We start from the raw sequence: 26,695 nt of genomic DNA on the forward strand, positions 1-26,695 counted from the left end.
CACTGCAATGTGGTTTCGTGTGTATCCCATCTTTGAGAGCTCCACTAAGTTTTAAACACTTCAGATTTTATCAATTTAAGTCACATATCCACTAAAAAGTAAAGAACAGAGGTGCCCATGTCCTCATTTTGCAGAAGAGTAGGAGGGTTTGAGAGCAGGGAGGGAAGGTGTGGTGGCTTCCCTGCTAAGCAGGCCAAGTTTAGAACAGAATTGGGATACCTTATATTGGGCTCAGTTCAACAGTCCTGGTTTAGAAACCAACTCATTATTAAAGCTCCAAAACAAACCCTGCTGTTTTGCAAGTGTCAAGTGATCTCTTTATTCCAGAAGAGATGGATTGGGAGATGTAAAACTCACCCTTTGTTTCCCTGTGAAAAGAAATGACCCTGAGATCCTCCAAGGGGAAGAAAAAAGGATGGTTCAGAACAAATCTGGAAGGACATTACATTAGTAACTGCGACCCTGTAGATAAATGTCTGTTGTGTGCATTTTAAAGGGGCCCACAAGAAAAATCCTCTTGTTTTGCAGGCTTCCTTGGAAGTCATATAATAAAAAGAACCTCCTTTCATAGTTGATTCTCTCTGACAATCCCCAGATCCTGTCTTTCCTGTTGGCTCCCTGATATTTGTTCCAAGAGTGTCTGTAGAGCTAATAAGTAAATGCTTGCTTCTATTTTGAATGCGGTCCCTTAAGAAAAGGACTGGCAAAGTCCCAACAAATAGTTCATGTTGTAGTTATTACTGGGTCGTAGTAGTTTTGTGTGTTCTTACAAGAATTAAAGCATGACTAGCTACGGGAGCATCTTAATACACAAGCTCAAGGAACTGACGACACTAAGCAATCAGTCAGTGGGGTGCAGTATTAGAGAGGGGAAGATTAAGGTTTAGATATTGTTCTGGTGGTATAAAGCTATATATATATCTATATCTATATATCTATATATATGTATATATACACACACATACATATATATTATGTTCATATACATCATCATGTTATATATGAAAAAGAAATACAGAAATAAACTCCATAAACATATATAAGTATATATTCTTATGTTCATATACATCCATGTATGAAAAAGAAATACCCCCCAAAATCCCCATAAATAGAAAGAAAACCCAGAAAACTTCAGGGATAAGCCTGTTTTCTGGAACCTTAATTATTATAACCTTAATTAATATACTAAAGAGGTCTTCATAGCCCTCCTGTCTACCTTTTTACGGCTATTTATGTAGTCCTCTCTAACTGTAAGAAGCAGAAAGTATGGTAGCGTTGTGACGAGACAGTAAGATTTCGGCAGAAAAATACGATCTCAGATGTGACCCATGACTCTATAGAGACCCTGCATTTTAGCTAGTAACGATGCAGGGATTTCCTGGACTCCTGTATCTCCCCGCTTAACAGTTTCTCACTTCCAGTAATTGTAACCTTCGGCTTTAATTCGAACCGGTTCCTTGTTTTGGATGGGGATGACAAAGTTAAAGCTGACTTATTTAGAGCTTCCGAAGAAGTATGGAGGTCTCTAGGGAATGTATGTGTCTGGCCTTTTTCAACAAAGTATTTTCAGCAACAAGTTGTCAGTGAGGTCAGCGCGGAGCCCAGGATTAGATACCACCCACCCCTGGCTTGTAACCTCCCCTTTCTCTCTTATCCTGGGTGAATGGTGCTCAGCTAAAGGGACTGCCCCACAGGCTCTGTCTCTTTCCTCCCACCCTTCGAGCTCTCTTTGGAAAAATTCCCTCCAAAAGCTGAACCCAAAGCTCATTTACTTTGTAGGAAGCATCAGAAAGGTGAGTCACTTTATCAAAGTGAAGTGCTGGGGCTTCAGCGCACTCTTGGGTTTCTGTGCCGCCTTCATACGTCATGGGTTTATAATGTGGGGGTTCCTTCCGAATGAAAGGAGATCACACTATGATAGGAATCGGGGATGTTTTCACTAGCTGTGATGAGAAATGTAGGCTTTCCTGCTAATTTCAAAGTTAAAAATAACTTTCAGACTCCGCCAGGGCAAGCTAGTAGCCAAGGTCGTGCTTAGCATTCGGAGAGTTTCTGGCTATAAAAAGCCAACTGGGTGCTGTGCAGGGAAAGATAAGATATGGCCTGGATACTTGTGCTTTAGCCTGGGACTGGGGAAAAGGAAGCAAAGATGAGCAGGCTTTGCTTTCAAACTAAAAGTTATTCATAAGGAATGGAAGGTGTTTTGAATGAGATAGCGGCAAAGAGCATCATTTTCTGCATTTAATATTGGTTGTATATTGCTTATATAATTGGCAGCAGTATTGGGAGGTTGATGAATGGTCTCAGAGCTGTTCAGCATTTCTAACCATGTGAAAATCACAGCGTAGAGTGATTTTTTTTTTTTTTTAAAGCTTAGGATAGAAAGTCAATACAGAGGGAAGGTTGCTGGTTGACTGGGTCTGACTGACTGCAAGCAGCTGCTGTCACCTAAGTCAAGGATAGGACTGGAAGCAATGAGTTCTAAAGGAAAGAGGGACTCCAGCATAGACACCAGGAGCTTCACTGGCTGTGGAGGTTTTGAATTACAGACCTATGCCACTAAGAAAGACTAGCAAGACGTCTGATGGTACGGGAAACCGGTGACTCGTTTCAGACACATAAATGGGGAAGGCAGGGATTCAAGTGAGCCTTGTTTCTAGAAGGCTTTGTGGCTAGCTCGTTCAGCTAGAATGGATGATGAATGTAGAGGGAGTACTTAGGATTTGAAGCTGTGCATTAGAAACAGCCAGATGTCGATGGAATGTTTGGCTACACTGTTACAATTTCAGTGTTCATTATAAAAATTACCTTGTTTCATCCCTTCCTCCATCCAGAGGCAGCCCCTGTGCCCCCCTTATCCCTGCCTTTAATAAACCTCCCACATGAAAAAAAATGACCTTAAATATAGGAGGGAACCTTAAATACAGATGGTACAGACATACTCAATAACATCTGTTACAGCCTACACATACTTTGAATTTTCTTATCTGAGTGAACGGATCGGGACTTTTTAGAGTAACACTTATTTTTGTACAAAAGTAATCAGTGCTCCTTGTGTGGTTGTGAAGGAACAGAGGGAACGTTATGGTTTGTGATCTCACTGATACCTGTTTCTTTCCAGTCTCCTTCTCCCTGACTTTAGAATAATTGCTGTAATATTGAATGGAACATTTGTAGTCCTAAACTTACATGTTTACAGATACTATTTGCCGTTTTATATAGCTACTATTGCGCTCTGTAGCAACTTCTCAGTGAACATAATTTTGTTAATCACTGCTGAACATCCAGGTCCATGAAAAAATGCTTTTGCATATCTTTATGTGTATTTATATTTATGATCATCTCCCCAGCTAAGTGTGGCTTGCTGGAATGAATGCAGAATATTACACTTGAAGGTGAAGCATGTGATCTCTTAAGATGTGTTTTTATGGCCCCCCTTTTAAAGCATTATAAAATTTGTCAGCCAAATAAAATATTTATTAAGTGTTTATGATGTATAAACACACATATCAGGCAGATGGAGAACAGCATACTAAGAATGCATAAGGACACAATTGCTTAGACTTACAAAATTCCAATTTATAAACATCAACAGAGCTGCACATGGAATCAGAAGAGCTTCAGTTCTCCCTGAAACCAATATTGTCACCGCTCATCTGTGTCCCGTTGACTCTGGAGCAGTAGCATCTGCGAACTACCTCTGCTGGAAAACCATGTAACATCATATTTATTTACAGAAAGCTGATGAACCGGACGTGACAAACAAATAGCAAAACCAGGCAGAGTCTGTAAATACCTCAGTTAAAGACCAGCCAGAGACAATCACAATTATTTGGACTAAATCTACGGGCTGCAGAATTGAAAGGAAAAAGGGTAAAGGCATGCAATAAGACATCAGTCAGTTGGGTGGGAGTCAGGGAAGAAGAGCGTCAGGTTTTTAAATTGTTGAATTAAGGATGCATGGTTCCAGATTGAAGGGAAAAGCTAAGGCATGATGATAAAAAGTGTCAGAGGTGGTGGCTTGTACAGAGAAATCAGCTCCAAAGTGGGCAGAGATAGCAGTATTATTTGATGGGAGATAGGTATAGGGCTATGAATTCTTAAAGGACATATTTTGCCTCTATTTTAAAAAAAGCTTTCAATCATGGTGTTTTATTTGGGGGTGATAGTTTGAGGGGCTCCTTAACCATGGGCAGGCAGTAATTCTCTAGCCTCTATGAACTTTGGTTTGCATATTTCTAGTTTTAATTTGGAATAGGAAGGATTCATCTTTAAGAATAGAAGTTGGCAACCCAGTCTTGCCTGAAGAGATACTCTGTATTTTGTAGTGAGGACTTAAAAACAGTATTTATGTGTGGGTCCTTGGCTCATGGGAATGCTAGTCTAGCGACTGGAAACCATGCTTTTCTGAGTCTTGTTTGGATATTGGATTGTAAGTGACATTGTGCTGTGGAGTGGTTAATCTGATGGAAAATGACAGATAATTGAGACTGCAGGTCTTTTGAAAGTAAAGGCACTGGTACTGATTTTCCTGGACTTAATTATGTCTCGTAACTATGCTGTTGCTGCCTGGAACTCAGTCAGTAATCTGTAACCCAATTTAATAGCTAACTCTAGGGACTGGGAAGTGACTTCAAATTCCCCTGTGGAGTTGCTGCCTTGGCATCCCTTCCCCTTTCCTTGCCTTTCACTTCTTGTATTAAAAAAAAAAATGTTTTCAGCCAAGCAAGGCTACCCAGAGAAACTTTGTCTCAAAAAAGCCCCCCCCCCCAAAAAAAAAAAAAAGTTAAATTTTTGTGTGTGTGTAGGCACTGGGCCTTTTTCCGTGTGTGTGTGTGTGTGTGTGTGTGTGCGTGCACCATGTGCCATGAAGCCTGTATGGAGGGCAGAGGATAACAACTAGAGTTAGTTCTCTCCTTTACAGCGATGTGGATCTTGGGACTGTACCTTAGGTGGTTCGTCTTCGAGGCAGGTGCCTTTACCCCCTGAGCCTTCTCCTGTCCTGACCTCACTTTTCTTAATCCTTATGCCTGTGTACTTAAGGTCTCTCCTGTCAGTGGGAAAACGGATTCGATACAGACAGCACAATGTCCAATGTAAAGAAAGACTCCCCCACATTCGAATGAGAGTGTTTCAGCCTTCCTGCATTTAATGCTGTTCAAAGTATGAGAGAGTCTCAATTTGTTACTGGTCCCAGCAAGGACATATACAGCTTGTGCCAAAGTGTAAATCAGCTGTAGCAGGACTCTGCAGCTAGTGAAGCAGCTAGTGATTTACAGCGTCACAGGAACTCCTTGTAGAAATCACTTGGCATGGCGTTGCTTAAGCTAAACCAAGCATTTGTCTCCCTTATATGTAAAAGCAGAGAACCGGGAAGAAGTTATTACATAAGGATGAATGTCAGGGTCCCTAATAGACCTCATTGAGAAGGCTGCAGAATGGCCGAGAGACAGCATTATTAAAGGGGTAGGGGTTCTACCCTGCCACTGACTTGGGATTTATTCTAAATGCTGTGGATTGTTGCTATTGAAACGAAGAGCCTGCTCTCAAGGTATTTCCGTGTGTGTGTGTGTGTGTGTGTGTGTGTGTGTGTGTGTGAGAGAGAGAGAGAGAGAGAGAGAATTAAGAAATACAAATAAAGTCTATTCTTAGACTCTCCAGCCAGGCAAGCCTTAGCCTAGAGTTGAATTTTATAAATTATTTCCACTGAAATTTATAGAATTAACAGGCTTTTTTTTTTTTAAAGACATCATTATTTCATGTGTATGAATGTTTGTCTGTATGCACGTGGGTGCACTACTTGCATGCAGTGACCATGGAGGTCAGAAGAGGGCGTCAGATCCTCTGGAGCTGGAGTTAGACTCGGTTGTAAAGCTACCATGTTGATGTTGGGAACTGAACTCAGGGCTCCACAAGAGTAGCCGGTGCTCTTCCCTGCTGAACCGTCTCTCCAGCACCAGACTGACCTGCTTTTCTACTGGACCTTGCCATTTCTGGTTTTTCTAGTATGGAGTAAACAAAGGAATCATGGTTTTAAGAACCAAATAGTCTGTGATAGACACTGCTGATTCTGGTTGCATATGGAACACCCCTGTGTGTGTTCTCTCTCTCTCTCTCTCTCTCTCTCTCTTTTTCTCTCTCTCTCTGAATTTACAAGACCACAGTTTAGGTCAAGAAAAAGAGGACATAGTGCTGTGTGCACTGATCTGTGTCTGGTGTGCCCTTCCCCACTCAGATGTGTGTGATATCTCACATGGACCTCCATCCTGCCAATGGTATCATATTTTGCATGAAGGATATACCAGGATTAATGGATATGTCTGTAGTTTCCAGTATTTCTTGTTTGCTTCATCATATTGTGATTCTTAACTACCCATCTTTGTTCTTGGCTCTTGATATACTTTTGTGACTATATTTTGGGATAAATTCATGGAAGTGGAGTTGTTTTATTAAGAGGAAATCTAATTTTTAACATTTATAAGAATTGAAGATACAGTGCATGTACCTTTAGTGCCAGAACAGAGGTGGCAGAGGCAGGCAGATCTCCGAATTAGAGTCCAGCCTGATCTACAAAGTGAGTTCTTGGACAGCCAGGGCTACACAATGGGGCTTGTCTCAAAAAGAGCTTATGTCCTATTAGAGTCAGGAGGATTTTCATGAGTTTGAGGCTAGCCTGTGCTAAAAAAAAAAAATGTGTTACAAGGCAGCCTAGGCTACAGAATAAGACTGTCTTCTAAGCGGTGAGGGGGTAGGGGTAGAGGATGATCCCACTGATAAAGAACTTACAAGCATGAGGACCGGAGTTTGATCCCCAGAACCCACATCAAAACCTAGCATGGTGGTGTGCACTTGTAATCCAGAGCTGGGAGGAGACAGAGGTAAATTCTTGGAGGTCATGGTCTAGCTGGCCACACCTAGTCAGTGAGCCCCAGTCCCCAGTCATAGATCCTGTCTCAACAAACAAGGTAAATGATTCCCAAGAGAGACCTACCTCTTCGGCACCCACACAGGACGCCCCCGCCCCCCCCCTCCCGTCTCTCATCTGTTTATATGTCTGTGCACAGAGTATTCTGAGAGACTGTGCTACAGCCCTCACCAGCACCAATATTATATAAAAATGTTTACTTAGTTTGGACGTGGTAGCACATGCCTGTACTCTCAGGTGGGAGGCAGAAGCAGGAGGATCAGGACCCAAGGTTAGCCTCTATGCACAGTCACTTTGAAGCTAGCCTGGGCTACCTGTGGCTCTGTCTCCATTTCACCTCCCACCCGCTTCTAGAAGTTTACTTTGGTCTGGGCGATAGCTGAATGTGATCGTTTTGGTTTTGATTTGCACTTTATTAACTATGGGCAATGTTGAGCAATTTTATTTTCTTCCTGGGATTAAAAAATATATGTATGTGTTACAAATATTATTTTATTCTGTCAGTGTGCATGTATGCATGAGTGTGGGTGTGCATATGTGTGTGTGTGTGTGTGATGGCACGAGAAGGCCACTGTGCTTGTATGGAGATGGGAGGACAATTTTACAGAACCAGGGACTGAGCTCAGATTTTTAGGTTCGGGCGTCACGTGTCTTTGCACACGGAGCCGTCTGCCCGGCTCCGAAACTACATTTTAATGGAAACATTTTCCCACTATTGTGAAATAAAAGTGATTGCATTTTAAGGTTTGAAGCTGGCACGGCAGTAGGAGTTGTTTCCTGCTGCACAGGTTTTGGATGCCATGCTTCTAAGTTTTCAGCATTCCCGCGGGACGTTAGATGTGGTCTCCTCTGATGGAAGTCCCCGTGGCAGCTCCAGAGACTTGCTTCCTATCAGCTCTTCAATCAACCTCAGTTCTCCTGACAGATTTTCACGGACATTCCGAGAACTCAGGTTGAATGCACTTTATTCCGGCCTAAGCATCTATCTCCCTGTACATTTCCTCCATACGGCCATCTTTTGTACTTTTGATTGTGATAACATGACACAGTCTATGAGGATGGTATGGATTCTGACCATATTTTTCATTGACAGAGAAATGCTGACCAGCATCTGTACATTTTTATTTAATTACATTGCTTTTTGAGACACTACGTAGCCCCGACTAGGTTGGAACTCTCACTATAGACCAAGCTGGCCTTGAATTCACAGAGAGCTGCCTGCCTCTGCCTCCTGAATGCTAGAGTTAACGGCAAATGCTGCCACATTTAGTATTGTTAAATCTGTGGTCACTTCAGTCGGTATAAAGGAGACTCATACTTTTTGTTGCAGTCTGTTGGAGGGTCTCTGAATGCTGAGGCAATGCCTGCTGTAAGCAATAACTGTGATCTGTAGAGGCAGCACCAGGTAACTCTCCAGGTTGATCTTCAGGCTGAAAAACTTCTATAAATATTTGTTGGCCAATTGTATTTCTTTTTAATCTAAATTCCCATTATGAATTATCATCCATGTTCTTTTACTGAGTCCTAAAATAAATTCTACCATAAGGAACAAAATTAGATTATTGTGCTTTTTTCCCCTCAAAATTAGTTGTTCACTTTTTGACTTTTATTTTTAAGAAATTACATATATAAAGTAAAATATTATTGTAGTCAGGAATCGAAATTTCTTTTTTTTTTTAAGAATTATTTAATGAAATTTATTTATTTCATTCCATGTGTGTTTTGGCTACATGTATATCTGTTCATTCCGTGAGTGCTTGATATCAATACACCTCAGAAGAGGGCACTGGTGCCCTGGAACTGGAGTGACAGACAGCCGTGAGTGAACATCTGGGTGCTGGGAATCGAACCCTGGTCCTCTGCAAGAGCAGCAGATGCTCTTGACCGCTGACCCATCTCCCTGGACCCCATGGCTTCTGGATCTTAGGTTTTGCTTAGGAAGGGTTTGCCTCGACAGTAAGTCTACTAACTTTGTTTCCAGAATGTGGAAATCTTTCTGGAATTGAATTTAAGAAAAGAATGAAGTCAGGAATCAGCCTCCTGTTTGTTAAATGTTTCTTCACTTTATATATTATGTTCCATCTTTTAAAAAAAATTCACTCTTTTCCTTGCTAATTCAAAATGCTCTTTTTTTTTTTTTAAATCATGAACTAAATTTATAATGGAGCCCACATGTCAACTTTTTCTCTTTCTTCTATTAATATAGATATCTGCTTACTGTCCATTCAATTGCTACTATCTTGGAGCTTGTACCTCACCAAGTCACCATGTAGCTGTTAGCAAACTTTCCCCTTCCGTCTCCGGAGACTAGAGTCACAGAAGTTTTCAGTCCTGTGTCTTGGCACAAAACTTCATTTTATACTATAATTTTTTTAAAAAGAGTTTTTTTTTTTTTTTGTTTTGTTTTTCGAGACAGGGTTTCTCTGTATAGCCCTGGCTGTCCTGGAACTCACTTTGAAGACCAGGCTGGCCTTGAACTCAGAAATCCGCCTGCCTCTGCCTCCTGAGTACTGGGATTAAAGGCGTGTGCCACCATACCGGGCTTAAAAAAGATTTTTTAATTGTGTGTGTGTATACATCTATTGAAACCAGAAGGTGTCAGTCCCCGTTGCGCTGGAGTTACAGTTGGTTGTGAGCTTCACAATGTGGATATTGGGGAACCCTCTGGCAGAGTAGCGAGATTTCTTAACTGCTGCTGAGCCTTCTTTTTAGCCTCTCACACTCTTTGCTTTTTAAGGTTTATTTTGCCGTGTGTGCAGGTGCCTGGCAGAGGCCAGAAGAGGGCATCAAATCTTCTGGAACTGGAATTACAAAGAACAAAATGAATAAACTTAAAGAAATCTTTTAAAGAAATTTAAAGAAGTAAGCTACAGTGCCCCGCGTGGGTATTTGGCTTGAACCCGGGCCCTCTGGAAGACAGGAGTTGCTCTTAATCCCTGAGTCATCTCTCCGGATCCTCAAACTCCGTTTTCAAAAGTTGAAGGGGTTAGCTTCTCACTCTTTTTACCCTTTCAACATTTTCTTAGTTATAAATGAGTTTTTAAAATCGAATTAAAAAAATTTTTTTTGAAGCCGGGTGTGGTGGCACATGCCTTTAATCCCAGCACTTGGTGGGGGGGGGGGGGAGGGGCGGAGGCAGGCAGATTTCTGAGTTCGAGGCCAGCCTGGTCTACAAAGTGAGTTCCAGGACAGCCAGGGCTACACAGAGAAACCCTGTCTCGAAAAACCAAAAAAAAAAAAAAAAAAAAAAAAAAATTAATTTTTTTTGAGACATTCTTTCTCTATGTAGTTCTGCTGAACTCTCTACATAGAGTAGGTTGCCTGCAGACTCAGAGATCTGCTTGTCTCTGCCTCCTAAGGGCTGGGGCTGAACTGTTTTTTTTTTCCCTTTAGGTGGGTTCTCTAGCCCATCTGATCCTCTTGCCTCCACCTCCTGAGCATTGGGATTGCAGCGTGTGCCCCAGTGAGGAGATGGGGACTGTACGCAGGGCTTCCTAGGCAAGCACATTACCAACTGAGCTACACCCCACCCCAGTCGAATTCACGTGTCTCAAGTTATCAAGTTCTTCTATGGTCTTGACATTTGACTGCGAGGAGAATTAACATCTTTTAATGTTTATCCTCTGTATATGTCTGTCTGTCTGTCTGTCTGTCTGTCTGTCTTTATCTCTTTTTTGTTTCCTTAGTTTTTAAAAAAATGTCTTTTATAGAATCTTACAATTGTCTTCATATCATATCCATAATCATTGTTATCACCATCTCTTTCCTTCTGTTATGTTTTAAGTTCTGTGTAAGGAGGGGATCTGCTGATCTTACTCCACGTCGGTGTCTTGAAGAGATGCTCTGGTGGTCGAGGCATAGCATTTGATGGGTTGTTGGGACCCCGGCCACCATCTGGCTCTTCTGTATATGTTTCCTACCCTTTCCTAACCTCATGCTTTAAACTGTTATTTTAATAGATTTATTATTATTATTATTGTTATTATTGTTATTGTTATTATTGGAGCCAGGGTATCCCTATGTGGCTGGCCTTGAACTCACAGAGATCTGCCTGCGTCTGCCTCCCAAGTGTTGCTATAAAAGGACTGCACCATCACTCCCAGCTAAAATAAACATTTAAAAGAACAATCAAAAAAATTTAAACTATGTATGTGTGCCCCTGCTTGTTTGTATATGTCCCACATGTGCACAGGTACCCGCAGAGGCCAGAAGAGAGTGTTGGAGCCTCTGGTACTGGGTTACAGACAGCTGTGAACCACCTGATGGGATACTGGAAACTGAGCCCGAGTCTCCTGCGAGAGCAGTAAACACTCTTACGTGCTGAGCCATTTCTGCAGCATTATGTTTTGGTTTAAGCTGAAAAAGGTACATCCTATTTATATATTTATATTTTGCATAACAAAGTACCTAAACCAAAAGTCTATTCGAACTGGCATAAGCAAGAAGTCTTTCCTGAGTTACACTGGGCACTGCAAAAATCCTCCAGGGGTGGGGGTAGGTGCGGGGAAAGAGAGAGAGAGAGAGAGAGAGAGAGAGAGAGAGAGAGAGAGAGAGAGAGAGAGAGAGAGAGAGAGAGAGAGAGAGAGAGAGAGAGAGAGAGCAGGACAACTGACCAGAAATAGCATCCAGCCACACCGGAGACAGCCAGCAGCGGTTCCGGCTTCCACCTTTCTGGGCCCCTGGGTTGGACCTATGACACACAGACCCACTCAAGCTATGTTTAGCAGGTGGAATCCGGCTTCCATTTCAGCGAGTCTGTATTTTTTTCAGCTGTATACCTTCTGTAGTAGATACTGCAGAGTCACTGTGAGTTAACACCTGCTCCTCTTTTTTTTTTTTTTTTTTTTCCTCTCCTAACCTGACTTCTAGTCCTCAGTTCCTAGTACCCCGGCTGATAAAAGCAACTGATGAGAATTTCTGGTGTAACTTTAAAAAAAGGTTAATATACCACTCTATAGAGCCTCATATGAATTCACTTAAAATTCTTATTACCTTCATTTATTTTGCCTGGGTGTGAGTGGGTATGTACGTGTGTGTGTGTGTGTGTGTGTGTGTATGTGTGTGTACCGTGCATGCTATAGTCCATGTGAGGAAGTCAGAGGACAACTTTGGGAGTCATTGTGTTCCTTCCTCCTACCACGTGGGTTCCAGGGATTGGACTGAGGTGCTCAGGTTTGGTGGCAAGCACCTCTAATTACTACTTTATCTTGTGGCTCTAATAAGATTTTGATTTTCTATGGATCACTATAACATTTCCCAGTTTTAATTGTCAGATACTTCTTTAATTGTCAGATACTTCTTTAATTGTCAGATACTTCTTTTCTGAGTCCTTTTCTCTTGTTCTCTCTTTCTGTCTTCCCCTCTCATTAAAAAAAAAAGATTTATTTATTTATTATATGTAAGTACACTGTTGCTGTCTTCAGACACCCCAGAAGAGGGCATCAGATCTCATTACAGACGGTTGTGAGCCACCATGTGGTTGCTGGGATTTGAACTCGGGGACCTTCAGAAGAGCAGTCAGTTCTCTTAACTGCTGAGCCATCTCTCCAGTCCCCACTTCCTCCTATTCTTAATCCCTTACCACTTCCATTTCCCATATTCCAGTTCCCAGCCAGGCCAACACGAACTCTGTGATAAGACATAATACATATTCATTCATCTATAACACATTCATTCCCTACCCATGGCTCACTATTCCTGCTAGGCTGCCTGGCCAGCAAGCCCCAGCAGTTTCCTTGCATCTGTCACTCATAGAGCTGGGGTTGCAGGTACAGATGCCACACTTGACTTTATGTGGGTGCCAGGGATGCAAGCTCAGGTCCTCATGCTTTAGCAGCAAAGCACTTTACCCACTGAGCCCACTCCCTAGCTCTAGAAGCTTCTAAAAAGTTGTTGTTGTTGTTATTAGTGTGTGCACATGCATACACACACATGCATTCTGTATGTGTATGTGCGTGGAGATCAGAGGACAATTTTGTGGAATCGGCTCTCTGCTTTGGCTTTTATGTGGACTTGGGATTGAGCACAGGTTGCCAGGTTGGGCAGCAAGCACCTATACCTAGTGAGCCGTCTCCCTGGCCAAAAAAAGTTTATCTTACATTATTTTTTAAAAAGAGTTCTTAAAAATAAAATTGTGTCTTATCTTAGTTGGGGTTTCCTTTGCTGTGAGGAGACACCATGACCAAGGCAATGCTTATAAAGGAAAACATTTCACTGGGGCTGGCTTACAGGTTCAGAGGTTCAGGCCATTATCATCATGGTGGGAGCACGGCAGCACCCAGGCAGGCATGGTGCTGGAGGAGCTGAGAGTTCTACATCTTAATCTGAAGATGAACAGGAGGAGACTTAAAACATTTTTTTAAAAAGATTTATTTATTATTATATCTAAGTACACTGTAGCTGTCTTCAGAAGAGGGCATCAGATCTCATTACAGATGGTTGTGAGCCACCATGTGGTTGCTGGAATTTGAACACAGGACCTTCAGAAGAGCAGTCAGTGCTCTTAACCACTGTGCCATCCCTCCAGCCCAGGAGGAGACTTTTAATGCCCACCAACATACATAGAGACACACACCAACACCATTCTTCCAGTAAGGCCATACCTTCTAATGGTGCCACTCCCTATGGCCAAGCATTCAAACACATGAATCTATGGGAGCCATACGTATTGAAACCATTACACATCTATTTATTTATTTATATTTATGTATTTGTGTGTGTGTGTGTGTGTGTGTGTACACGTGCCATGGTATATGTGTGGAGGTTAGAGAGCATCTTGCCTTATGTGAGCTCTGGAGAGTCAGCTCAGGTTGCCAAGGCTGGCAGCACCACCTTTACCTACTGAGACATTCTGCCAGCCCAGAAAGTTGTTTTTCTTAAGCATCAAACCGGCCCTGATTAAGATTTGCTAGTGAAGACTTCTGGGATGGTTCAAGCATGAGAACCCCAGTTCAAATCCCCAAGAATCCACTTAAAAAGCTGGGCACGGTGGTTTGCGCCTGGAACTCCAGCCTTGGCAGAAGATGAGAGGAAGACTCTTACACTAAAAACGCCCGTTTCCTGCTTTGCTCCAGGAGGGCAGCTCTTGATAGATGTGTCACTGAGCGGGAAGTCTCTTCTCACCCAGCCACCATGCTTGGTAGACTAGAAAGCAGAAACTCTGGGTGATGTGCCTTACTCTGAGGGAACAAACAGTTCTGTCTTGAAGTCATTGTGGCCACTGACAGGATCACAACAACAAGAGTATAGCAGGAGAAAAGGTCACCCTGGGGTGCGGGGGAGTTGCCACCAGTAAATCTTGTGTTGGGCAGAGCACGGCACGTTTGAACAGAGCCTCTTGTGTTCTGAGCCGTTGCTGTGTGTTCTCTCTCTCTCTCTCTCTCTCATCTTGTAAACTGTCCCTCAGAGCTTTTGAAAGGTGGCAACGGGAGTGATTTTTAACTTGGAATATTTTAGATGTGATCTCACTTTTATCTCAGACAGTTAAAGTAGGCCCTACTACTAACCTATGTATTTTACAAATGTGACATTGTAACACATTAGTTTGTAGTTATTAAATTCTGCAAAAGATTCTTTTTTTCTGTTATGATATGATCTCAGGAGACTGTTTCTGTTTCTCTATAGTCTTATTCTTTGTAGTTTTGAATATATTCATTGTCCATGTCAGGGTTTCTTAAACTTTTTGTACTTATAACCTACTTTGTATGAGAAATTTTCATGGACATACACATATATAAAACTGCTGTAAATCACATATTTACTGATAATCAAAATGTAAAGAAATTTATTTTAAGATAATTCTATGATATAGATATACATATTATTGAAGAGAAAGACATTTTCATACCAATACGATGGATGTGCATGCTTAACTTTTACATAAAGAATTAAGTCTTGGGGGCTGGTGAGATGGCTCAGTGGGTAAGAGTACCCGACTGCTCTTCTGAAGGTCCTGAGTTCAAATCCCAGCAACCACATGGTGGCTCACAACCATCTATAATGAGCTCCGACTCCCTCTTCTGGAGTGTCTAAAGACAGCTACAACTTACATATAATAAATAAATTAAAAAAAAGAATTAAATCTTGGCTGAGTATTTTGTATTACAGGGCACAGTTTCAACATTTTTTACAACTTGCCAATACATGATTAAGGCTGAGAACACTGCTTTATACTGATATATAGTACAGAAGGGCAGAAGTATGTTTAGGGCCAATTCAGAAATCATGAAAAAAGGCTGGAGAGGTGGCTTGGCAGTTAAGAGCACTGACTGCTCTTCCAGAGGTCCTGAGTTCAATTCCCAGCAAGTATAAGCATCTACGAGACCAGGAAGGGGCCAGTGAATTAAGGTGACCTGAGTTTGATTCCCAAAGTCCTTAAGGTGGAAGGAGAGAAATGACTCTTGCAAGTTGTTCTCTGATCTTCACACACACACACACACACACACACACATACACACACACACACACACAGACAAACACACCAATAAACAAATATATATTAAAAAAATGAAAACAGAGTGGAAAGCCAAGGGAACTTTCCAGAAAACTGCATACAGCGCTGGGGAATGTCTCAGAGATCTAAGGGCAGCCTCACAACCAAAACACTCTCCTCTACAGGAAACATCTGAAGCAGGGCCTGGAAAGCTGTGGCCAGAGGGCCTTGTGTGTTAGGCAAGTGCTCTACCACTGAGATTCTCCCAGAACTGATTTTCTTGGCTCTTATGCATGCATTTCTTCTGTATTATGTAAACTCGGGCATTTTAGAGAGTTAACGAAGACATAGACTCTCTAAATAAAATACGTAAAATAAACATGGCTACTTGGTGGTGCCATCCATCACCAGTTCTCTGTCATTATCTTTGGTAACAGAGTGTGGGAGAAAGGATTTCCTTCTCCTCTCTCTAATATAGCTCAGCAACGGGGAGGCTCTCTGCTCTGGAATGAAGCAAGGTTGGCACCACTCCATAAGTCTCACGTGGGAACAAGATACAGAAGTTTCTATTTTTTAACTTACTGCCATTCTGCTCTGAGCTCAGTACTCTGCCCCTTAACCCTCCCATACCCAGGCTTAAAAGATACATACTTATTAATTTTCATTAGAGTGTCTGTCATTTCCTTTGTGAAGCATTTGTTACAACTTTTGGAGCAGTTCTGAAGCCCATCTATTTTAGGACTGAATTTCTTTGTTTTCTTATTATAACTTACCACCAATGTGGTAGATGACGTTCCTGGGAGAAACAGATGCAACCCGCTAAATAAAAACATGTGACCTCAAGGACTGCCCGTTTTGAAATCAGAGCAATACACACTTGTTACTTTCTTCAGATGTGGTTTGAGTGAATGGAGTTCTGCAAAGAGAGGAGCCTTTTCATAGAAGAAAGATGGGCCAGAGGGCCCTCAGGACAGTCCTCAGCATCCCTTTATATTTGCTGTGTAATCTGATGAGGGATTCCTCTTCATAGCAACTTCTCAGGTCTCACGTCGCAATTCAAGAGAAGCAGGTAAATGGTGGCCATTGTGGAGAAAGCCATGGAATGTGTACCTTGAAGGCAAGCAGTTCTTTTCATTAAAAACCCCACCCCCTTGTTTTAGCTTATATTAATTGTGCAAAATAATGTTCTTCTCTGTGACACAATGCATACAGGTAACATATCCCCTAATCATGTCCATCCTTGTTAACCTCGCTCGTTTTGGACCTCAGGTAGCCCAGGCTGGCTTTGAACTCCATCTGTAGCCTAGGATGACCTTGAACTCCGGATTCTCAATGGCTCTACCTCTCAAGCGCCGGGATCACAGGCTCCCACCACTACCCCAGACTCTTCCTCTGTGATTCCTCTTGGAAAGCATGTGTAGTCTCACGGACTAGCAGGGAACACAGAAGGACACTTGTCACACTTCATCTCCTCTTAGTCCCCGGATTCTGCATCTGTAGATGCCCTTGGGATCCCACTTACGTATGTGCCACTCACTGACACTATCTGAATTCCGCCAGGATCAGTGATGCTTCTAGATTTGTTCGCTGCTTGTGTGTTAACCTCTCATGTGACTGCTGCAATAACTTAAGGAAGTTCTTTTGAAGGGTAAGCGTATGAAGTACTGAAAAGTCAAATCTATGAAGGCATTTTTTTTCATTGCTGAAAGTACAAAGGAGTGTCCTAAGTAAGTAATATATATTTATCAGCCTTCTTTCTCTCTTAAGTATTATCATTAATTTAAAAGAAAAATTTTAAGCCATTTTAGGTAGAACCAAAATTAAAAGGATCTTTAGACATAAGGTTTCAAGGCTCCTGTGGAAACCAAATCTGCCAGGTGGACCAGGGCTTAGGAGAGAGACGCTGTATTAGGGAAGCAAACTTGTTGGAAACTAAAACAGAACTAAGTGGTTAGCTGAAAGCAGAAAAAGGTTGGTTGCCGTGTGCTGGGCTTATGTGGCTGACTGGGAGAAGGGTCAAGCTAATCACGGATGGCATTGATGTTTCAATTTTCTTTGGGATGAGTAATTTGAAAAACAATTTTAAGCATCTGTTTTATACCACCGAGAACATGGCAGTTTAGAAAATTAGGGCCATAAAACTTTGAAAGAGAATCAATAGTATTTACATTTGGTTTCCAAACAGACAGTATGATTTTCGCCTAGCTGTTAGTTGTTGCTATACAATTAAAAATAAAAAAGAAAGAAAGAAAAAGAAATCCTGTCTTGAGATTTGAGAAAGTGTGTGTGTGTGTGTGTGTTCACATGCATTGGTGTGGAGGTGCATGGAAACCTGAGGTTGACATCAGATGTCTTTTTCAATGGCTGTCTACCCAACTCAGTGAGGCAGGACCTCTCAATTGAACCCAGAGTTCACCTTTATGTCTACTCTAGCTAGCCAGCTAGTCCCAGTGACACCCCTCCCCCCCTCCCCGTATGCCCCTACCCTGAAGTGGAGCTACATGTGGGCCTCTATGCTCAGACATTTACTTGGGATCCAAATGGTGTTCCCTACACTTGCTAAGCAAGCACTTTATCCATTTTGTTTTGTTTTATTTTTTGAAACAAGGTTTCTCTGTGTAGCCCTGGCTGACCTAGAACTCACTCTGTGGACTAGGTTGGCATTGAACTCACAGGGATCCACCTTTCTCTGCCTCCCAAGTGCTTGGGATTAAAGGCATATGCCACCACAGCCTGGCCAGGTTTGCACTTTTAGAGTGAATCGGGCAAAAGGAGTTTGTCTGTATCCAGAATGTTTAGTTGTAAAATGAGGGCTTTGGAGGTTGCATGAGAAATTTGTTAGTCCCAGCACTGTGCGCTCAAGAGACACACAATTATACTATCATAGCAGTAACTGTCTTTACTATAATTAACCTGTAGTTCCTCATAGATAAGGGGTAATTACCAATAATTAAGCCTGGGAGTTAGAAAATGTAAGTTAAATAGACTACAAATCAAATTGATACAGGCCAGACAAACTGGGATATTTCTAAGTAAGTTTCCTAAGGAAAGTGGAGGTGTTCTGCTGCAGCTCCTACTGAAGTATGAGAATGACTATCATTCAGTGTAGTGTTGACAATATTTAGAATGTAATAACACCCTCAACTGGCAACGTGAGGGATTGCATTTAAAATAACGAGTGACTTAAAACAAGCTAAGTGAATTAATCATTGAAGAATTGAAAAGTAGAAAGTATTGCAAAATAATATAAAAAAATTCCAAATGTGAAGGATTAAGCTAATGAATTAACTGTATCCCTAAGAGAAACTGGTATACAAATAACCAGAGTTAGAATTTCCTAGTATTTTGTTCTACCTTGTTCTACCTTTTAACCAGGAAAGTTGATGGTAGGGAAAGTATACAGTAAGAAGAAATACATACATGCCTTGCCACTATCTCTGGGAACAATTTTGATTACTTAAATTACTTAATTGATAATTAAATTAATTAACATTTGAAAATCATTTATTTTATGCATACAATGTTTTTCTCCACATGTATGTCTAAGCATCATGTGCATGCTAGAGCCCATAGAAGCCAAAAGAGGACATTTGATCCCCTGAGACTAGAGTTACAGATGGTTGTGGGCTGACATACGAATGCTGGACGTTGAACCTAGGGCTTCTAGGAGAGAAGCCAGTGCTCTCAGTCAGTAAGCCTTTTCTCTGGCTCCATTAAATCACTTTATTTAATTGAATACAGGTCTCAATTTATTGCCTCGGCTGGTCTGAAACTCACTATGTATACCAAGGTAGCCTTAAATTCACCAAGGTTCTCCTGCCTCTGCCTCCTGAGTGCTGGGTTTAAAGGCCTGTGCCACCATGCCTGGTTTAAGTTACTTTGATCAGCTATTTTTACATTGCTGTTGTAAGATTTCTTCACACATATGTAATGGCGAGATCTCCCCTCCCCCCCCCAGTACCGCGATTTAATTTCTGTAAAACGGAATTGGAATATTCTTAAGTATCAAGTTTATAGGCTTGATAGCTTCAGGAAGTATAAAGCCTGCTGTAAACTCTTTATTTCTACTTTTGTCCGTCCCATTTTGGATTTTGGGTGACTTGGGTGTACAGGGTGCATGAAAGTTGTGTTCAGGCTGACCATGGATGACTTCCCACTGCACCTTTGAGGACTAACGTCTACTGGGTGGTTTTTGTCTTGGCTGGCTTGTTGCTTTAAGAGCACCCATCCCCCTTCCCGCTTGAGCCACCGTGCCCTGTCAGTCATCCTGAAATACACTAGGGTGCTTGTCAGGCTGTTTGCTCACAGAGTCCTCATAAGCCAAATTGTGAGCCACGACCCGTGGCACCGGCTTTCTAAACACAAGGAGTTGCTTAGGCAGTGGCTCAGCATCTCTGTGTGGGCCACACTGGGTCCTGCCATAGGTGAGTCCAGGGTCGACTTTTTAAAATCAGACTTTGTCATAAGGCAAACCCCAGTATGGGCAGATTATTTGTCATCTGGTTAGATAACTTTGGGGGAAACGGAGGGACATGATTTCTCTAAGATGGCATGACTAGAAGCTGTGTTGTGCATTGATGACTTTTGTGAGGAAGTCTCCTTTTAGTTACACTGAAGTCTAGGCTTATGAAAGCTCAGATTTTAAAAGTCTATGGTTCAGAGTGGATCAGCTGGCATTTTAGAGTTAGATCGAAATACAATAATTCAAACACAGTTTTTTTTCCCCCTTGTATAACAACTCAGGCTGACTCAGTTGAACAGAAGCTCAATTCTGCTATTTGGAGTGTTTGAGAGAGATATTAAAAACAGCATGAAAACAGTTCTCATGTGCCAATGCCCCAGCTATAGCAGTCTTACACAGAGCACTTACAAACTTCCAGGGTAACAGAGTCTTCACTGTCTGAATAGCTGTATACGAGGCACCAGGGGCTTCACATTGTTTTAATATAAAACTTGTGCAGTGAGCAGTTTATTTGTGCAAACAATTTGGTTCCTATTATCAGCCTCTGAACTTAAGTCGTGCGTGAATGTTTTCCTAGTGTCACTTGTGTGCAGCCTGAAGTATGTGTGAAGAGAGAACTGACACAGCCAGAAGGAACTCATGGGTCTGGATAACTTGTATATTGATATGGAGTTAAAATTTTAAGGCTTTGTCGAGGGCAAGTGGGAAAATGACTGTTTTTTTGTGGATGTATAGGAAGACAGGTTATCTATTCCTCACCTGTTGTAGGGAGGACTTAAGGTGCTCACAAGTCTATATAAAATTCAAGATAAGCTAAATTAAATGTGGATGAAAGAGAAAAGAAACAAAGTGCCAAGAACAAGACTGAACAGGGAAAAAGAGGGGTTTCCCAACCACGCCTGCGTGGCACTTGTGTCCTACATCTTGACAGAGGAGAAAGTATAGCTTTGGAGAGAGAGAGAGAGAGAGAGAGAGAGAGAGAGAGAGAGAGAGAGAGAGAGAGAGAGAGAGAGAGAGAGAGAGAGAGAGAGAGAGAGAGAGAGAGAGGATTATGTACAGAAATCTTATGGAGGAATTTCATGCAAACCTGCTGCCCCCTTGCCCTTGGGGCAGTCTTGACTGAGAAAATGGATTGTGAAATGAAGTGGTCATTAGACATCATTTATGTTTTGGTGGGAATAAAAGTGGAGCAGACCTGCCCTTTCGAATCACCAGCTAATTTATAAATGTGTCCTCAGGTTTTCTAGGAGCAGGGAGAAAAGTCTTATTCCTCAATTCAGAAACAGATTAGAGAGGTTTGGTATTTGGGGAAAAACTGAGTTGCCTAAAATATAGTTAAGCATTTACATAGCAGAACAGCTCTGAACAAATCACTGTTGAAAATAAGACATGTTTAGGGATTTTACACCTATCTGTGAATATAAGGTCCTTGTGTTTTGTCTAACGGGTTGTTGTAATATGGCTAGGTGCTTTTCTTCTTTTTTACTCTCTTTCTTGTTTTTGAGACAGGGTCTCACTCTCTAGACCTGGGTGGCCGTGAAATCACAGAGCTGCCCCTGCCTCTGCCTCCCAAGTGCTGAGATTAAAGATGCACTTGCCCTGTCTCCCTGAGTGCTGAGATTAAAGGCTATTTCATTCTTTTTATTTTTTTCTAGACAGGGTTTTTCTGTGTCGCCCTAGGTGTCCAGGAACTCACTCTGTAGACCAGGCTGCTCTTTTTTTTTTTTTTTTTTTTTAACATATACACTATAAGGGTTTACCAGGGTCTAGAAACATTCACTGTGAAACAGAAGACTAACAAGCTGATGTTGTCAAAAATGTGAATCATCTGCCCTTCAATCATTCAAAGCCTTAGAAATTAGTCGTAAGTATCAGACCCACTATCACATCATCTAATGTGTTCTCTCTTACTCACATATATATTCTTTTTCTAATGTTAATTTTTTATTAGATATTTTCTTCATTTACGTTTCAAATGCTATCCCCTCTCCTAGTTTCCTCTCCGAAAGTCCCCTATACCCTCCCCCTGCCCTGCTCCTCAACCCACCCACTCCCACTTCCTGGCCCTGGCATTCCCCTGAACTGGGGCATATAATCTTCGCAAGACCAAGGGCCTCTCCTTCCATTGGTAAGACTTTGCTGACAGGACCCTGATATAGCTGTCTCTTGTGAGGCTATGCCAGTGTCTGGCAAATACAGAAGTGGATGCTCACAATCATCTATTGGATGGAACACAGGGCCCCCAATGAAGGAGCTAGAGAAAGTACCCAAGGAGTTGAAGGGATCTGCAACCCTATAGGAGGATCAACAATATGAACTAACCAGTACCCCCCAGAGCTTGTGTCGCTAGCTGCATATGTAGCAGGCTGCTCTTGAACTCACAGAGATCCACCCGACTTTGCCTCCTGAGTGCCAGAATCAAAGGTGTGCGCCACCACCATCTGGCTGCCCTTTCAGTCTTAAACTATAGCAATATAGACTAGTTCTGATCTGTATTGACGTAATGAAGAGCCAATTAGAGAATAGACACCCCCCTCTACATCTGTGAGTTCCGGAACAACCTCTGCCTTCCAAGTGCTTGTGCTAAAAGCGTGATCCACCAACCCCCCCAAATAGTTAAGATTTCAATGTAAATTTAACTTGAATTTCAAATCCATTCAGGCCCATACTAACCGGATCAGTCCTCCTGGGAAGAAAGTTTTTGGGTAAGAGGAAGGAATTGAAAGATAAACTTCCTAGTGTATTTTGATCTCTGAATAGTCACAAGACGTCTGCGGCCTTGACAATTCTGGGCCCAGGGAGTTGCTCATACTATGCTAACCCTGACCTGTGTAAACGAAAAAGAAAATGATCGTAGAAATTTCTGCTGCCAACACAACAAAGTACTGAAAAAAGATAAGAGAGCAGCAGTTAAAATTTTGCTCAGGCTCTTCATGTGTATATTCAGATATAAATGTGATGAACTAGGCAAATTGTCATAGTCTTTTTTTTCTTACTCTGTTTATTAAAAAATAACTCCAAGAAGATTTTTTTAAAAATAGTATAACCATGCTCAAAAATTGTTTCTATAGTTTTGACTATAAACACATTTATTGACCAACTTAGAATTACTGAAAAAAAGGATCCACATCACTAGATGCCACAGTACTGAGTTGCAAATGGCATTTAATTAATTCATTAGGTATGTGGGATGACAGGGTAAACTGGGCACATAGTTCCTATCCTGGGAAGTAACTATTATAAGAGGGTGGAGGGGTTTGAGAGACAGCTCAGTGGTTCAAAGCATTTGCTCTTCTTCCAGAGGATCTGTGTTTGATTCCTAGCACCCCCCATGCTGACTCACAGCCATTTGTAAATCCAGTTATAGACATTTAGGGTTGTCTTCTGGCCTCCATGGCCACTGAACATACGCAGTGCACCTAAATGGAGATAAAACACACTTGGAACTGGGCATACACGACTATACTGTAAACCTAATGGGTTTGCTATGAAGCAGGAAGTTGAGGCCACCCAGGGCTATGCAGAAAGACTTTGTCTGAAAAAAAGAAGTCAAGTCAGGCTCGGGTAGTGAAGAGCTCCATTAGAGTGGAGCAGCCGACTGTCTTATGAATGAGTTCTTCCAAGAACCCTCTCAGACCAACCCAAAGCTACATGCTTCAATTCTTCCCACTCCTTTCTCTTTCCAACGTCTGGAATCAAACCTAGGACTTCCTTCATGCCTCGGAGGCCCTCTTCCATGCCCCAAGCCCAGCCTTTTTTGTTTGTTTGTTTGTTTAATTTTATTTCATTGAGAAATAGTATATATAATATATGTATGTATATATATTGTACACACAATTATATATTAATATTTATAAATAAATACATATTTAGAGATATTTAAATCATGGGCTGTAGGAGATGTCTCAAGCATTAAGAAAGTATACTACTTTTGTGGAGGATGTCAGGCTACCTGTAATTCCAAGTCTAAGGAATCTGATGCCTTCTTTTGGCCCCCCTCCCCCTCTCACAGACACACACACACACACACACACACACACACACTTAAAAAAATCAGCCCTAAAAGCTTTACAACTTGTTACGTGTGTCACAGAAGCTAGGTGCATGCCCACCGGCATACTGCCATTAAATACAATGTTCCCCTCCGAGGTTGATTTCTTTAGTGGCTTCTGACAACTGCTCATGCTCTGTCTCTATCTTGTCTTCCCTTTCCATGGAGTCATAAATAGAATCAGTGGGTGAGTGTGTGTTGGAGCCTCAGCATGACATTAGTGCCTTCTATTCACCTTGTTGCCCGAATCAACAGTTCATTGCTTTTTCTTGCATAACACAGTGATTTGATCATATCATCAACGATCTGTCTCCTGGCTGCTGGGTGTTTGAAACTTCTAGCCCTGTGTATTATGAATAAGGTCATCACGGATGTTTACATACAGGCCCATATGTAGACATATACTTTCATTTATCTCGGGTAGTTATTAAGAAGTGTATATGGAGCTGACTTGAATGGTTAAGAATGTTTGCTGCTCCTTCCTGAGGGCTTGAGTTCACTTATATCAGGCAGCTCCAACAAGCTCCAGGGGTCTGACGCCCTCTTCTGGCCTCTGAAAGCACTCACATACGTGCGACACACACACACACACACACACACACACACACACACACACACACACACTCACTTAAAAGAGTCGGGTCAGACCAGCCAGACTGTTGTCTAACTCGGCTGTGACAGTTGTCTATAGCTTCGTGTGAGATTCTGGGGTGTTTCTTGCCTTTGATCTCGTATTACTAATCTTTTCCATTTTAGCTATTCTAGGTGACATTTGGTAGTGTCTGTTGTGAATTTAATTTTCATTTCTCCAATGACAAGTGATAGTGAGCATTTTCAGACAGTAAACAAGTGTCACTAGAGAGATGTGACTTGGATTTTACAGATATTATTGAATATCCAGAATTGCTAAAATGAAAAAAATCAGTGTACTTGTTAATCAGGTATAGATGAGGCTTGACTAGATTTAGATTCAATTCTTTGGGAAGGAATACTTCATAGGTGCATGACATCTGTGTCCCACTGTGTCCCGACAAGAGGAGCAGTGTCTGGCCAGTCTCCTTGTCAGGGAGGGTAAGACTGACCAGTGAGTCCAGTCTCTGTGCAGTCCCCAGTGTTTCTTAGTAAGCATTTCCTAATAGTCTTGACTCTCACTGATGGTCTTGTCTAGAACTATTATCATAGTAAGACTTTTATCATTCTATGCTTCTTCATGGTTTTTATTGCTTGGACTTATCCTGTAAAAAACGTATTATTATTATTATTATCCCTAAAGCATAGCTCTCATTTCCCTGTATTTATCAAGTTTCAGGAAATAGGTGTTATCTTAACAGTTTTGAAAGTCAATTTGACTGTTGATTTTTTTCTTGAACTAATTTTATAATATAAATAATTCATTTATACTTTGTTCTGCTGTAATTTCTATTCCTTTCAGTGCTCGTATTTGGGTTTATAAGAATCTTTTGGAGCTAAGCTTTTGAAAGTTTATTTAACTTTATTTACATTTAAAAATTTTCAATTAAAACCCAGCCACTTTGTCCCCTCGCTCTTGGGCTTTTGACTAAACTCAGTGGAATTTACTTCTCTGCATAAGAAGTCCCCAGTTCCTTTTGGTTTTGTGTCTCTCCTGACTGTGCCTGCTGGGAGCTTCTTTCTCCCTTATGGGAAATAGCAGTTAGGGAACAGACTGTACACTAGGGGTCCTGTGCTGTCCCTCCCAATATTTAGCAACAGAGCTAGAAAGTAGTTAATTTTCAGAAAGAGTATAAATGGTCTATATTCACACTTTCAAATATAGAATTATAGGATGTAATTTAAATTTTTCTGATTTTATATTTGTATCTTTTTTCAATACTGAAAAAACATTTCCTAATTACACAAGTAGAGTTATGTATATATATATACACACATATATATATATATATATATATATATATATATATATAAATATACTCATAGGGATATACAATGTCTATTTTAAGAATGCATTTTATGAAGAATATTTTAGTTTTTAGAGAATATTTTAATATTTTTCCCCTAGAATTGATCTTATCAGGGCTCTGAGACAAATATTATGTTTTGAAGTCATTTAAAATTATTCCTTCCTGTGTAGTTATGCAGCTTAGTTGAAATATGAATAAAGAGTCTGGTATGGTGGTGTGCCTTTAATCCCAGAATTTAAGAGGCAGAGGCAGGTGAATCTCTGTGTGTTTGAGGTCAGTGTGGTCCACAGAGTGAGTTCCAGGATTTCTAGGGCTACACAGAGAAACCCTCTCTTGTAAATAAATAAATAAATAAGTTTTTTTTTTGTGCTTTTGATTTTAGAGGGGACCGAATTATGAGTTTTTAATGAGGTAAATCAGTTACATGATTTCTGTCATACATTAGTGACCCGTCATGGTGATAAACAGACAAAAGGGTTTAGTCGGATCACAATTCACGCTGCATCATTTTGGGAAAGCCAAGGTGGCAAGCCCTTGAAGCTGCTACTCCTTTTTTTTTTTTTTAATTTTTTTTATTAGGTATTTTCCTCATTTACATTTCCAATGCTATCCAAAAAGTCCCCAATACACTCCCCCCCCACTCCCCTACCCACCCACTCCCACTTTTTGGCCCTGGCGTTCCCCTGTACTGGGGCATATAAAGTTGGCAAGTCCAATGGGCCTCTCTTTCCAGTGATGGCGGAATAGGCCATCTTTTGATACATATGCAGCTGAAGTCAAGAGCTCCGGGGTACTGGTTAGTTCATAATGTTGTTCCACCTATAGGGTTGCAGATCCCTTTAGCTCCTTGGGTACTTTCTCTAACTCCTCCATTGGGGGCCCTGTG

The 26,695-nt window shown here is 41.4% G+C and overlaps 1 protein-coding gene across 4 annotated transcripts in view; it reads left to right on the forward strand.

Annotated features, from left to right (window-relative positions):
- Positions 1-26,695, forward strand: part of Ctnna3 (catenin alpha 3) — a 1,580,538-nt gene that overhangs the window by 19,333 nt on the left and 1,534,510 nt on the right. For 2 of the 4 annotated variants that reach the window (XM_029482775.2, XM_029482772.2), the window contains exon 1: positions 1,654-1,793. The exons of 1 other annotated variant lie outside the window; for it this stretch is intronic. The gene's annotated coding sequence lies outside the window, so the exon portion shown is untranslated. Of the gene's footprint in view, positions 1-1,653; positions 1,794-19,681; positions 19,781-26,695 lie in introns of those variants that run through there. One more of the 4 variants, XM_029482773.2, reaches the window with a different exon arrangement.

Source organism: Mus caroli, unplaced genomic scaffold (genome assembly GCF_978045245.1).
Source record: "Mus caroli unplaced genomic scaffold, Mus_caroli_1 scaffold_9, whole genome shotgun sequence".
Lineage (NCBI taxonomy): Eukaryota > Metazoa > Chordata > Mammalia > Rodentia > Muridae > Mus > Mus caroli.